We start from the raw sequence: 13506 nt of genomic DNA, 5'->3' as shown, positions 1-13506 counted from the left end.
GCAGTGCGGGGCCCTAAACCACCGTCACCCGCTGACCCAGAACCTCCAGAGCAGCCTGGGGAGGGGCCCTCTGCCCTCGATCCTGGGGGAGGGGAGGGGAATGGTGACAGAGGCAGAACCAGCTGGTCCCTGACAGTGAGAAGACGGAAGAGGACTGGGACTCAATGGAGGGCACCAGGGAAGATTTAGAGTCCGTCATCAGTGGGGATTCCCCCTCATGTTGCTCAGGGAATTCCGAGAACTCCTAGCTGACAGCTCGTGAAAATGTCCAGCTGACCCTCTACCGATGGTTGGAGCTGATGTTTCACAGAAACTTCACATCTTCTGTTGGGAATTTGTGACTATAACTGCTTGTGTATTTCTAAATTCTGAACTCTGACTGGCCTTAATGGTCTAAAGAGGGGCCGATCGCTATAGTCTTCAATAAATCATTTTGAACCATTCTGTGACTTTGTCTGGCTATTTGAGGGCAACGGTGATTATAAGTACATTAACGAGCAAAGCATCCTCAAAGCCCCAGAACAAGGATCCGTCCCCATGGAAGGTGTACGGAGAGAAGAAGGGCGCTCTGAGAGAGCAGCAGATTATCGAGTTCTGTGATGTGTTTGTGAGATCACAGATCCGGTTCCTTCAGAACCTGGACCTTGTCTCCCCATCTTCTACTCACTGGAAAAAAGACAGCGACTCCGTAAGCAGCTCCTGGGGCTGCTGCTCAATGACGGATCCCAGCCTTGAATCGGAGAGTATCAGTGTCGGGGCTCCAGCCTACTCCCGAGCTCTCTTCTCTCTGGATCTGTCCAGTGAGGATGCTAAGAACATAAGAAATAGAGCAGGAGGAGGCCATCTAGCCCTTCGAGCCTGCCCCGCCATTCAATAAGATCATGGCTGATCTGAAGTGGATCAGTTCCATTTTCCTGCTTTCTCCCCACAACCCTTAATTCCCCTGTCTATCAGAAACCTATCTACCCGTGACTTAAATATATTTAGCGAGGTAGCCTCCACCACTTCAACGGGCAGAGAATTCCAGAGATTCACCACCCTTTGAGTGAAGAAGTTCCTCCTCAACTCCGATCTAAACTGCCACCCCGTTATCTTGAGGCTGTGCCCTCTAGTCCTGCTAGACATGCTGACAGAGGTTTGTGGGAGGATCTGTTGAAGGTCTGTTGCAGTGGGTACCCCTTAGCCTGACTGAGCTGACCAGTGTCTCTGACCGGCTCTCGAGGGGCAAGTCCCCGGGGCTGGACAAGCTGATCATAGAGCAGGTTCTGGGATGTCCTGGGGGGTGGGCAGGGAGACTACACATGGATCCTGAGGGAAAATCTAGTGACCAGAGAAATGTTCCTCTCCATTATTGTCCTGCTGCCCAAGAGGGGCGATCTCCTCCTGTTTATGAAGTGTGCCCAGTCTCCCTCCTCAGCATGGACTACGGATCTTTGTCAGGACCATGTCTGCTCACCTTGGCACTGTGCTGACCCACAGGATCCACCCTGACCAATCCCACCTGGATCAGGAGAAAGAGTTTGACGGTGGATCACCAATATTGTGGACATCAGATTCAGGGCACATTTTGTTGGCGAATCCAGCTCCAGTCCATGGTTCCGGAGTGTCTGATTGAGGGTAAATCCCCTCTCTGCCATTCCACTCTGCCCGTGGAGTTCTATCCTTCACCACTGTCTTTCTGAAATATCACACAAGACTGAATCCTCCACACAAGACTGGCCGAAGACTCTGAATCATTAATTTTAATGTAATTCAAAGTTATTTCCAAATCTGGGTGCACAATCTTAAATTGAAATTAATAAACAATCAGTCACATTTTATTGTGTTATGAACTCAAAAAGTCAATTTTTATTTGATATTACCAGGCCAGGATTCTAAGAAATACATCCATGAACATTACTGAGTAAAGAGACATGCTATCAAAGCTTTTCATCTTGCACTCATCAGGACAAATGCAAGAATATCAAATTTCAAAAGGGAACAACAATTTGTGCTGCAAAAGAGAAAGGTTGCTGATTGGTTGGCAAAGAAACTGATTGGTTGAGGCATTGCCATGGAGAATACACCAGGGAAGTTACAGTTTTTGCTAAAATTCAAAAAAGACAAATATTTGTGACATTCTTGTGTTGTCCTGATGAGTGCAAAATGAAAATGTTCAGCAGTATGGGTACAAACTTACCAAAAATGTTTGAAGTGCCTTAGTGGTGAGAAAACGGGAGTTATTTGCTCTGGTTTTTTCGGCTCGCCCTGCACTGCAATCTTTCCTCATTTAGTGGAATGGAAGAGCCTCCGTGTGATTCTCACTGGCATGGACTGTCCGTGTACGTGATTCACCCAAAGTGGCTGCAGCTGAGTGCCGTTAACAAGGTGAGCTGCATATAAGCATTAACGATGGGACTGATAGTCACAACAGGAAAATGGCAAAGATTTTAAAGTTTTGAATGATCAGATATGACTGAATCCATTCTGCTCCAAGCAGGATGGATTTTTTGTGGCAGCTAACTCCAAATGGAACAAGCTTTGCAGCAGCTTCAAGATATTTGAGAATTTAATTTTAGAGTTCCAATATTGTACCAATCATCAGCCCGATTTCAAATCTGGAAAAAAGTTGGGGAGGGCATCTGGTAAGGAGTTTCAGAAGACAGAATGGGTGGGGGAGTGCAAGGTTTGCATTCACTTCTATTAAACAATGTCTAGCAACATCCCCAGCTCTAGGATTACCAGACCTGACTCACCATTCCACATATATTGTCACAACAATGGGAATTACTACACTGCTGTAGTAACCCAGCAGCATGGAGACCAAAAGCGACCCGTAGCATACTATTCAAATAAACAATCAGCAGGTGCCACAGGGGTTAACCAGATGTATTCGAGCCCCTGGACTATTCAGCACGGGCAGTCAGAGTAGGCAAACCAATTTGCTCAATGTTGAGGGAAGTAACTTTGCACACAAAACACACTCTGGTACAAATTCTGAATATGGGAAGGTTGAAAACCGTGTCGGATGTGAGGCAGACTCAAGAGGAAAGCCTGCTCCTGCCAGCAAATAGGTGGATTACTATAGTCAGGGATGAGGAAAGTAACCCAGTGGGATAGATGAACATTGAAGGACCATGTGTGTGGTGTGCAGATGAGATGTGAGGAAGTGAACAGGCTCATAGGGGAGCTGATGTGACCCTGTTTGTTGACAGGTTACAGTAGAGTGAATGGAAAGCCAAGGACAGGATGAGCAATAGTTGAACAGGTCGGACAGAATTAAAGGTGGGATTTATTTGATGGATAATGAGACTAACTGGTGATTAAAAAAAGATTTAAAGTTATTTTAAGAAAACATACACACTTTATGTGGTATCTATGGATGTCGGAACAAAGATTTTTTTGAAGATGACACAAGACAGGTATTAATGGACGTTTGGAAGGCAACAACACTGTTTGAATTTGTGAGAATTCTGACATATACACTGTTAACAAGCTAACTTAAAAATGATGCTATTTAAGACAAAGAATGAGGAATCAAAATGGTAACTGCCTGGAATCAAATCGAAATGTTTGATTTCTGTTTCTAAAATGTTGTGAAGCAAACTGGATAGGATTAAGGTAGAAGATAGTGATCAGAAATTAAACAGCAAATGGGAATTGGGATATTGAGTGCAATTCAATTCAATGGAATATTTTGATCTGGCACTGATGTGTATTCTAGCGAAAGGAAAGTATAAATTGGCTCGTAAATTGGTAGCCTTCTCTTGGCGATATTTGTGTCCTTGTCTATGTTTTTTAAGAGAACAGAATTTGATACTCTGACCAATACCTGAGGTATCCGGACCATATTTGCAGAGATGAGGAAAGACTTCGACAAGATCACCTGAGAGTCAGGAAGGTGTTGGTATGATATTGAGATACTGAATAAGTGTGCAGATGAGTTACGTACTAAGTAACTAATATGCAGGAAACCAGTCCAAAATAAACCCATTCAAGGGTTTGGAAGTTCTTGTATCTATACACTTAAGAGCAGGTCTCAGACATGCACACTACTTGACAAATAACATGACATGAAATGGTTAATGGGGCCAAAGTGATCAAGGCACTGACAAATACTCCATAGAGAAACCAATTTCAAAACAATTGGGGCAGAATTAAATGAATCAGTACCTGTCAAAAATGAACAAGGAACAAAATTATTCTGAAAGGATAAATAATTCAGACAGGAACAATTAAGGGCCTAGCAGCAAATAAACCAGGCAAGGAATATCCATCAGATGGATACAGATAAATGGAGGGCTGGAGAATATTTGAAGTAAAAAGTCTGACAACACCAGGTTTTAGTCCAACTGATTTATTTGATAGTAAACGTACAAGTTTTCGAGGTTTCCCTCTTCGTCAGGTGAATGGAGAGTTCTGGCCTCAGACAGAGCATATAAAGCACAGACAGTTTAGAGATTACTGATTAGAATGCGAATCTTTACACCTAACCTGCTGTTCAAGTCCTGTTCAAGCTTAGGACTTGAACAGCAGGTTAGGTGTAAAGATTCGCATTCTAATCAGTAATCTCTAAACTGTCTGTGCTTTATATGCTCTGTCTGAGGCCAGAACTCTCCATTCACCTGACGAAAAGGGAAACCTCGAAAGCTTGTGCGTTTACTATCAAATAAATCGGTTGGACTAAAACCTGGTGTTGTCAGACTTTTTACTGTGTTTACCCCAGTCCAACGCCGGCACATCCACATCATGAATATTTGAAGTCCATGCATGTTGTTATTTTGAATGATCTTGAGTGAGGTGATCTGCAGGTGGGGAGTGTCAGGGAGAAAGGAGCATCAAGAGACCACAATCCAGTTAATATTAATGGAATTGAACACAAATCATGTGAAGATGAAGCTGGAGTTTACAAAAAGGGTGGATTGTCTTGTTGCACAGATTGCCCCACTGGAGGGTGAGAGAAGAGAAAGAAGTGATTGAGAATAATAATGAGACAAGAGTGGAAAGAGTGGGGGGCGTCCCCAGATAGTGAAGGAGTGTGGAGGAAAGAAGGGGAAAGTGGTTGCCCCAAGAAGCATCAGAAGACTCTGAATGGGGATTTACCACCGGACAGGACAATATATTAGATTTAATGGATATAATATATTAGATTTATAATATATTCGATTAATAGATTGGATATAATAGATTTTATTTCAATTGTTTTGAAATTGGTTTCTCTGTGGAGTATGTGGTATTGGAAGGGAATAGGAGGGGAAACTGCACAATATTGCCAGCAATGCACTTTGTGTCCCCAGTACAACCTTGCAAAGACAATAAAAATTAAACTCGATCACCAGCCTTGTCCCAGAGGACCTTGGGATCAGATACAGATTGAGTTTACGGGTTCCGCTACCCTCATCAAAAGGGAAGTGATCTTGCCTAGTAATTATAGATCAATTTACCAGGTGGGTGGAAGAATTCCCCATGAGAGATTCCTCCGCTTTAACAAATCATAGAGGGTGGAAGCAATGCAGGGCCACTTAGAGGCAGGATCCGAGAGTACGTGAGAGAATTAAACAACCATATGTGATTCAGAAGTTAGAGACTGACAGGCAATGCAGGATTTGGAGAGAGATCATCAAGTTGAAAAATGAAGAATATCTCTCAAGGGTGATGGTAAAGGTGGGGCGTGAGGGCAGCGGTCTCCAACCGTGGTGGCATGGACTGGACAAACTAATTATAACAGGTGATACGTACAGATTTGTAGATACAAAGAGAGGAAGTCAGTGGAAGCATTATACTCTGTTAAAAATGTATGAGGACCCGAACAAACCAGATGACCACCCGTCTGGTGGGGACCAGCATTAATGTTTTCACAGGTTCCAGTTTACTCTGATGACTATCGTGGAATGGTGTACGTTCAGCTACTCACCGGAGGAACAGGAGAGTGGATAAAGAAACTCAATATCTGGATATTGCATCAAGCCACCCCCACCAATCATCGAACACAAGTAATCGAGCCATCATGGGGAGGAACTGACAGAGCATGAGGTTTTTGTACCCTGAGGAAAACCAGGCATGTCAATTCGAATTGCTGACCCAGGGGGCGGATGGGTTAAAAAAGGATGAGGCAGGAGTATAGTGTTCACCCTCTTAGGATGGAGTTTTGAAAAAGGCTTAAGGGGAGTGTAGCCAAACAGGCCACCTAAATTGGCGTTTTGTAAAGCACTCTGGGATAACTGGGCAAGAAACTAAACCGACAGGCTGCAGTTTAAAGACAGACAAACAGGCTGCAACCCTGATGAGCGAATACACAGGATATGGGCCATCTCCAGGATGAAAGAGACTGTCTGATCACACTGGGTTGTGTGCCAGACGTAAAGGCACCGTGAATCCTTATTTAGGAGGAAGGTATGTGACCTATGTGCCTACAACACATACAGGCATGGCCGCCAGGGACACACCCAGAGATCGGTGTGGTAGCACCTGATTGGACTCTTATCAATCAGGGTGATCAAGTCCTGATCGATTGATTGGCAATGGCCAAAAAAAGGGCGTGAAACCAAACAGAGTATAAAGGATGCTGCACAACCAGGAATCTCTCTCTCTCTGATCCCGCGAACGAGCTACAACAATGGTGAACATCGCCAGCAAGAGGAGAGCCACCACACCCGAGAAGGAAGAAAGAGAGACTACAGCCAGAATGCCAGACCAGAGCAAAGGACCAAACTACACAGACAACTACCAAGACCAACACACAGATAAAGGCCAGTATCTGGGTATTTGTCAGTCACACAAAGTTAAGTCAAGGTCTTGTATTGTACTTGAATTCTAGCATTTCTGTAAGATAACTTATTGTTGGTCGGGTGGGTGATTATTGATTGTGTGGGTTTAATTAAATATTGTTTGTACTAATAAGACGTCTACTCAAAGTTATTTGTCCATCGTATAAGGGTTAAAACAGGCTGATTTTTACAACATTTGGTGTCCCTGGGTGGGCATCGACAAGAAGTAACTTTGTTGCTCCGATATCGAACCCCACAGACTTTAAATTGAATGGTTATTTAAAACTCAGAGCCAACAGGTGTGAATTCCTTATTGGACAAATAACTGCTTTCGGGAAATTGTTTATTGTGCATGTGTTGTTACTAACAAGGAGGATAGGGTAAACTCTGTAGGTTTGTATTAGAACCCAGAGGGATTAGGACCGGAACATAGCATAAAGCCGTACCCGCAGTCCGATCGCCTCCCTACCCCTTGTCATTAAATATAGAATGGCAGAGAAGTGTCCCATATGGGAAAAAAAAATCAGGGAATATATTAAGAAGAAAGGGTGGCCCCTATGGGCAGAATCTTGTGCCAATACTGAGACGGGACCGGGATCCCTAGGGCAGAAGTATTGGGATGATCTAAGGAAAGTTCAGGGAAAACAGGCAAACAAATATGAGAAACAGATTGCTATTGTGAGCTGCTTCGGACAGCTGCTAGGTACAGAAAAGGAGTTAAACACAGTTCGTAAGGAACTGGAGGAATCAAAACAGGCACAGGTGAAAAAGGAGGAGGAGATTAAGAAACTAAAGGAACAGCAGCAGGAGAGGATAGAACAGATAAAAGCCGAAAAGGACAGAGAGATATGTAAGGCACTGGAGGAATCAAAACAGGCACAGGTGGAAAAGGAGGAGGAGATCAAGAGACTAAAGGAACAGCAGCAGGAGAGGATAGAACAGATAAAAGCTGAAAAGGACAGACAGATAGATGAATTAAGGCAAACTAACCAGGCAAATTTATTACATCTGGGCAATTTCCAAACCCAGTATGAGAGAGCCTACCAAGATGCCCAGCGTGCTGTCTTGGCCAGAGATGAAGCTGAGCAGGCAGTAGCACGATTGGAAGCTAAGTGCACTGATCTGTAGGCTGCTATAAAAGCTCTACATCAAGCCAGTAAAGAACAGAGACAGACAACTGCTGACCACTCAAAATGCCAACGAGAAATCTCAAGGCTGGAATCCCTATTATCAGTTCAAAATGGATTTATGTGTGCCTTCGGGACAGAAGAGGAAAAGGGGATAGACAGTGCAGACTGGGGAGAGTTAAAGGAGAATGCTAGAATTTATGTTATGCAAACCGAGGGTTGGGGTCCACCACTGCCTTTCCCAGGGGAGGTCATACCCACGGCACCCCCAGATTTACCTCCAGTACCAATGTACCCTGTGACGACTGAACGTCGGACAGGAGGGGGTCAGGACCCGGCTGTTACATACACGACTCCATTTACAGTGGCACAATTGGCTGAGATCGCAAATAAAATCACAACTTTTGAGCCATTGGCTGACCCATACAGTTTCTTTGAGGATGTTAGGCAGCAAAAGATAATGCATGGGCTGGATGAGAGAGAGGAGGTGAAGCTGATAGTCATGTGCTTAAGCAAGTCTGTACGGTCTGCCCTGCCAGCCCTTCAAAATGTTGGGGAAGGAACATTAAACGAAATGAAGGAAGCGATATTGACTGCGATAGGATTTAATAAAGGGGATCCTGTAGATGGGTTAAATAAATGCAGACAGAGGAAAGGGGAACATCCGACTGCCTTTGCCAGTCGTTTGTGGATCCACTTCACAGGAGTATATGGGGAATTAGATCGGACTAGATTAAATGAAGCTGATTCATCCAAATGGGCTAGGACATTAGTGTCGCATGCTACAGAGGAAGGCAAGAAAGCCTGTGCTAATTTTGACCCTGCAGAAACCACACACAATGAAGCGTGGGTTCTCCGACGCTTAGCTCGAATCTGGGAACAGGAAGTTCAGGGGGCCCCAACGTCACGGTCAGAAAGGGAGGCAAAAATGTTTCCGATGAGGGCTAGTCAGGGTCCAGTATGGAGAAACAAAGGTAGAGGGAATCACCAATACCAGAGAGGTACACGTCTACCTTACACAGCAGCCCCAGGGAGAGATAGAGGGACATGTTTTAATTGTGGGCAGTCGGGACACTTTGCCCGAGATTGTAGGGCACCAAATTTTAGAAGACCAGCAAACCCTGCACACCCATACAACCCTGCTGATCGCCGACACAGGGGACCACGAGGCCACACAGAATATAGGCCCAATCCCCGACACCGAGAACGATATAGAGCTGAGCCCAGAGGCCCACGCCCACAAGTACAGTGTTACACCTGTGGGCAACCCAACCATTTTGCCCGGGACTGTAGGGCACCACCCAACTACCCCACACGACCATCTCAGAGGTTCCGACGATGGAACCCAACCCATGTCCCTCGCAGGACTGGCCCGACAAGCAGCTACAACCCCCACCCAGTAATCCCAGGACCAACAGATACACCCACGGTCCCCGCTCCAATTTACAGAGCTTCAGGAATAAAACCATGGCCCGGGCACCCCGACGAAAAGGATGGGGAACCCGCAAACCTTACCCCCTACGGCACCCCTGGTACCAGGACTCCCAGAACCGTTTGACCCGGCGCTCACTACCAGGGATGGTACCTTGCAGCCAAAGCCTGCCCATGTAGGTTCCCTTCACTCAGGAAGAACCAGGACATCACAGTCCAGATTGTAAATAGCTTCATCCGTCCACTCCACGCATCACCCAATTGACATTTTATTTTCACGTTCTGCAAATTCCTCACCCCACTCAACCCCATTAAACACTGATTGCCAACCAACCCTTCGTATGGCACTATTGGGCCTTTATTATTCATTTACTTATTTCTTTGTTTTTTTTTGGAAAAAGTTGGGGGGGAGTCATATGACATTCTTGTAATGAAATTGGAAAGAGAATCAGATATTAATAAGAATTAACAGGTGCTACCTTGATCTCCCCTAGAATGAACAACATACTTCTCTGCTATCTGGGATTCCTCGTCTCAGACTGAACCACAGACACCACCTCAACCAAAGACCAGAAGAGCAGCCTACGATACCCTGGATATATGTGGTTCATCCCACCAGAAGCAGGCAAATGTGAGGATGGCATCCTATGGGTACACCCCAATAAGAGTATCACCGATGGATGTAATATCCAAGGAGTGGTGTACAGGAAAGATAATAGGAGCTCTGATTACTGCTTCCTAAGGACGACCCTCACTAGTGACTGATGGGTATACACTAACCATGGGTGCATGTAGCTAGCCTGTCTAGCCTATGGTCCAGAAAAGGGCTGGAATTAGGAAATAAGGTTATTCAGAACGAGTATAACTACAATGAAATTAAGAATGGGTTAAGACCAACTGTTGGCACACCCATCTCCACTTGTCCTGAAACTACTCCAGGGCCCCAAAATGGGTTGATACTAAAACACACAGGGAAAATCTTGTATGATTTAAATGAGCATGCACTGCGTGGCTTCAGAACAAACACTAGCCTAAATTGCTCAGTAGAAGTTCGTAACTTGGACATAGACATAACTCGGGTAGCTTACAAAGGAGCAAGGAGATACTGTCTTACCACCTCCCTGAAACAATATCAGTATGGCACAACCCATTGTAACATTACTAAGACTACATTCTGCATCAAACCAGACATACCAGCCAGAGTGGGCCTCATTCAACTAATAGACATTCATAAAAGGGAGAGGATAGATGTGAACGCCACTGACGAGCTCCAACAGACTCTAGGGGAGAACCATGAGAAATATGATACAAGCTTAAACCTCCTGCCGGAGGAATTGAACCTGATTCGGGCAAAATTGGCTACAGCCCACAGAACCTTCACCAAAGTAATACAGCAGACCCGAGAGGTAAAAAAAAGAGGATTAAGGAAATCAAAGTCACCACTTGGTGGGATGACCTTTGGAACTGGGGCTCAAACATCCAAATCCATCCATTTGTTCGCTTAATGTCACACCTGGCTGTAGTACTAATTTTGTTCACCCTAGTGTATCTGATCATCCTCACAGTCCAATTCAGCCGATGGAAAAAGAGGATGACCCGGAGGCAGAATGTAGGGTTCGCCCTTGAATCATGGCTCCTCTAATTCAGTAGTACAATGTTTATGGGAGGGCTGCGATTTTACCATTTATATTAATGAGCCATTAGAAATTCCTCTACCAAAATGTGTCTCATATGCAAATACTTTATTCTAATGTTTGTTTAAATGTTGGTTTATAATTAATTTATTATAGTAATGGTGTTTGGAATATCTGATTGTTTGTATTTGTGGGTAACTAGCTATTATAATAATGGGGTTTAGAATATGTGGTTGTTTGTATTTGTATTGTAGACTGTTGTCTGTAGCTTCTGGAATATGTTGTAGGAATGCATTATTACTGTACATGTCAATACCTGGGCCTTGCTTGACTGTTGAGTGACTGGGGAATTCCTGACAGATATTGGTCCTGAATTTGTGATCCATCACGCTTTGCGTTCAGGATCAAAGGGGGGAATGTAGCCAAACAGGCCACCTAAATTGGCGTTTTGTAAAGCACTCTGGGATAACTGGGCAAGAAACTAAACCGACAGGCTGCAGTTTAAAGACAGACAAACAGGCTGCAACCCTGATGAGCGAATACACAGGATATGGGCCATCTCCAGGATGAAAGAGACTGTCTGATCACACTGGGTTGTGTGCCAGACGTAAAGGCACCGTGAATCCTTATTTAGGAGGAAGGTATGTGACCTATGTGCCTACAACACATACAGGCATGGCCGCCAGGGACACACCCAGAGATCGGTGTGGTAGCACCTGATTGGACTCTTATCAATCAGGGTGATCAAGTCCTGATCGATTGATTGGCAATGGCCAAAAAAGGGCGTGAAACCAAACAGAGTATAAAGGATGCTGCACAACCAGGAATCTCTCTCTCTCTGATCCCGCGAACGAGCTACAACAATGGTGAACATCGCCAGCAAGAGGAGAGCCACCACACCCGAGAAGGAAGAAAGAGAGACTACAGCCAGAATGCCAGACCAGAGCAAAGGACCAAACTACACAGACAACTACCAAGACCAGCACACAGATAAAGGCCAGTATCTGTTTGGGTATTTGTCAGTCACACAAAGTTAAGTCAAGGTCTTGTACTTGAATTCTAGCATTTCTGTAAGATAACTTATTGTTGGTCGGGTGGGTGATTATTGATTGTGTGGGTTTAATTAAATATTGTTTGTACTAATAAGACGTCTACTCAAAGTTATTTGTCCATCGTATAAGGGTTAAAACAGGCTGATTTTTACAACAGGAGCATATTCATCAAACCCTGTGAGTTGGGATGATCAGTTGAGATAGACTCAGAGGGTAATTTAGTTATCAAAAGGATATAATATGATTCAAATACTGGATTTGTGGAGATATTTATTCAATGTCACAGAACCTGGCCAACATTGTCAAGAATTATGTTAACAAGTAATAGATAAGACTTGATTGTAGAGATATTAGGTATTACCAGCTTAATACTTGTGGATATCAAAAACCTACCCAATGTCCAAACACGGTCGAGCCTCCCCCTGATGGGTTAGTTAGGACTGGGAAAGCTAAAACTTTATTACATGATGTGACAATGGTGTCTCGAGGGGTAACCAACAATACTTACAGCATTGCTCCTGAATCACAGACACAGGATATACTGGGCGATATTGGGGGATTGTTTGGGAGTGAAAACTCGGTATTTAATTCAGTACAATTGTCTGAACTGAATGGCTAATCCTCCTGGGTTGCCACGGAAAGGGATGACAATGTGGAGGCTATGGAACCGAGAATGCACTCACTGCCACAGACCTACAGGGTGATGGACTCATAAAAACATTGAATCAGGTAACTGAAGGGATAACTAAGACCACTGGAGCCTCAGTCAAAGGGTGGATGAAGGGTGAGATTCTTGCCAGAGATCTGATAGATGAGGTTAGGTCTGAAACTAAAGATTCGAGATTTGGAACCAGTCCTCAACCTTGATTTGAACTCTGCGATTTGGTCTGGTTATTTGAAGGGTACAAATTAAAAGGCCTTCAACAATTAATAATCTTTCCACCTTGTTGTATTTAATTGTGGTAACAATATGGGTTATTAAATGGAAGACGGAGGTAACCAAACAGTTAAATGCAGAGTTATGGTGGTGTAAACAGGAATGCTTTATGAAATATATTAAGTGATGTATGTGATATAACACTGATATTGTGTAATTTGAATGAATTTATTTGATTGTCTTGCAGTTTGATTTTCACTTCCATGTTGATTTGGTCATGGGTAAGTGATCCATTTTGCCTGTGGCTTCAGGGATCAAGAGGAACGACTGTAGCCGAATAACTTTCAGAGATTCAACTTCAATCAAGCAAAGCAGGTTTTTGGTCAATGTTGTAAGCACGCTAGGATTTCCTGTGGCCAAGCTGGCCTGAGACTTATTCCAAAGAAAGAGCTGAAGGAGGGGAGCCAGTGTCTCCTTATCTGGGCACTGGAATGTGGGCTACATGCAGTAAGGCATAAACATGATGGGGTCTGGTGGGTCCTGACCCTCTGTGCTGGGTCTATCTGATTGGCCTCATCGAACAGTTTTTGATCAATTCATTGGCTGGCGGCCAAAGACCCATTGAGGTATAGGGATGCT

General features: G+C 44.3%; 1 protein-coding gene across 1 annotated transcript in view; it reads left to right on the top strand.

The window, feature by feature from the left end:
• The window catches only part of LOC145337237 (butyrophilin subfamily 3 member A1-like), a 360163-nt gene that overhangs the window by 241527 nt on the left and 105130 nt on the right, over positions 1–13506 (top strand). The window lies entirely within an intron of this gene.

This window comes from Carcharhinus amblyrhynchos, unplaced genomic scaffold (genome assembly GCF_965287045.1).
Source record: "Carcharhinus amblyrhynchos unplaced genomic scaffold, sCarAmb.v2.hapA scaffold_45, whole genome shotgun sequence".
NCBI lineage: Eukaryota > Metazoa > Chordata > Chondrichthyes > Carcharhiniformes > Carcharhinidae > Carcharhinus > Carcharhinus amblyrhynchos.
This window is presented reverse-complemented; position numbering and strand designations above follow the sequence as displayed.